Here is a 2,560-nt window from a genome sequence, read left to right as displayed (position 1 = left end):
ACTCTAAATCTTGTTGTATATTATTCAAAATCAGTTAAAAATCTTTAAGCAAAGAATTCAACACACTTAACACCAAAACTTCTGCTTGCAAATCCCAGTAACTGAAAACAACATTTACAAACAGGAAGACATTGAAAGTTATCTCTAAAAAGCAAGAGAGTAACTAAACTACTTAATGTCGATGGTTTCAAATTTGAATTTTGAAATTTTGTAGTAGAGATTGGCAATATCTCAATTTCTTGGAAGAATCTTTTGATGGAGCTCCATTTTTAGTAGGTTATATTTATGTACTAGACTGGACTGAAATTGAGAAGGCCTAAGGTTTTGCTTCACTTAAAAGAATCAGAAATAGAAAAATAAATAGTTTGTACTTTGTATGAAGGTAATAGTACCTGTGAAAATATTGGCGCTAAGATATTTATGCAATGCATTTTGGTAGGAAAAAATTAGCATTAGACTATCTTCCAGTTAATAGATTTTGCTCTTAGTTTACCAGGTACCTCAATCTCTTCAAAGAGACTATATAGTCTCAGTCTACGGCCATGCCACCCTGAATGCGCCTGATCCCGTCTGATCCCAGAAGCTAAGCAGGATTGGGGCTGGTTAGTACTTGGATGGGAGACCACCTGGGAATACTGGGTGCTTTAGGCTTAAAAAAAAAAATATATATATATGACTCTTCTATTTGGACCATAATATATATATATATATTTATATTAATATATAAATATATATTAATATATTATTAATATAAATATATATATATATTTATGGTCCAAATAGAAGAGTCATTCGAAGGTGTCGACAGTTTAAATATGTTAGCCATAAATGCAAATTTAACAAAGATTTGCAGGTAATTTTAGGAATAATTAAAAACAAGCTAACTTAAAAAAAATTCTTTAGAAAAAGTAAGATGGTATTATACAGATATAACTGAGAAATTGAACAAAGTTAGTATATACTAACTGCTTTAACATATATTGATATATGTAATATTAAATTTTTTAGACAATTTTATTTTTGAAAATAATTTTATATAGCAATGGTTTATAGCATCATTAACATAATAAAGCCAATGTTTTGGCCCATAGCTATTCCAAAAATTGTATGTTTTTAATATGCTTTTTACTATCAAGAATGTACCAGTCTTGACACTGTATTACATTGTCAATCTAATTAAGCTTTTTCCTGAAATAAGCTTAGTGTTTACAATGACTTTCTCATTTCATAATATCTTATCTACTCTTAGTGATTATAGTTAATATGTTAAGATCATATACCATTCCATTATATGAGAGCTTCTTTAAATAAGACCTAATTGTTTTTCGGATACAGGAGAAATAAGAATTTCTATATTCTATTATTTTGACAATCATGTTAAAGTCCCTGATGCATAATTCAAACAACTGTGCCATCTCTGCATCAGGTTTTATTGTTTACTTTATCTCTTGATGATAGGTCATGTTTTCTTTTTTCCCTTGAGTGTACAAAAACACTGAGACTGAGAGACTGAACAATGTGTATTTTCTGGAAAGGGCACACCTATTGTTGTTTTAGTTACAGTTGGTGCCCTCCAGTCTTCAGAGTCCCCGAGTAATTGAATATGGCTGCTTCCTCCTCAGCGTGAGGCCTGGAGACCTGAAGGGTTTCTTTCAATTCTCCCGCCCTCAGTCTTCAACAGGACGAAATATGCCTGTGACTCAGTACTGAGTTTTTCTCAGCATTTCACCCCTCACCCAGTGATAGACTGGTTGTGTTACAGTCATGCAGGATCCCAAGTTCTGGAAGGTTTTTCTTGTTCACCCATCGCACCTTTGGTCTTAGGCAAGCTGTGTCTGTCTGTGCCGCCGAGGAGATCTCGATTCTCCTGCTTTAGCTCCAGTCTTTCTCATGACCACTGGGTTTAGTCCTGTGAAAGAGTTGATGAGCAGATGTAGACTCTCTGCATCTGGGGCTCCAGGAACCCTAAACTGTTACATTAACCCATACTTGGCTTTCAGGAAGTTGTTAAATGTTCAGCTTTTTTTTTCCTTACTTGCATCTAGGGCAGATTTCTCCTCCTCTTACGGCCGTGCCGAGGTGAAATAATCAGTAGTTCTTCTCTCTTCTTGCAGGAGCGTGCCACTCTCTGGATTTTTGTTCAATAGTTTACCTAGTGACCTTACTCCTCTGATGGGCCTGAAAAATTATTTTTTGTATATTGGTTATCTTATTCTCATTGTTGGGGTGAGAGTAACATTCACTTGTGACTTTCTGCATTAGGTGTTGGTGAACTTTGATCTGTGGGTCGAATCCTCCCATCACCTATTTCTGTAAATAGAGTAGTTCCCCCCTTATCCTTGGTTTCACCTTCGGCTATTTCAGTTATCTGTGGTCAGCTGTGGTCCGAAACTATTAAATTTCCTCAACCATTGACATTTTCTACTCCTGACATCCAACCATTGGCATTGTCATGGCTCAGTGATCCAGGATCACCCAATGCAGATGATCCTCCTTCATCGTAGCCTAAGACTATGGCATTTACCTGCCTTCATCTGATCATGAAGGCATTTTATTATCT

At 35.4% G+C, this 2,560-nt stretch overlaps 1 pseudogene; it reads left to right on the top strand.

Moving 5' to 3' along the window:
- Positions 1 to 532: 532 nt before the first annotated feature.
- Positions 533 to 651, top strand: LOC120591076 (uncharacterized; annotated as a pseudogene).
- Positions 652 to 2,560: the final 1,909 nt, after the last annotated feature.

This window comes from Pteropus medius, unplaced genomic scaffold, assembly GCF_902729225.1.
Source record: "Pteropus medius unplaced genomic scaffold, Ma_sr-lr_union100, whole genome shotgun sequence".
NCBI lineage: Eukaryota > Metazoa > Chordata > Mammalia > Chiroptera > Pteropodidae > Pteropus > Pteropus medius.
This window is presented reverse-complemented; position numbering and strand designations above follow the sequence as displayed.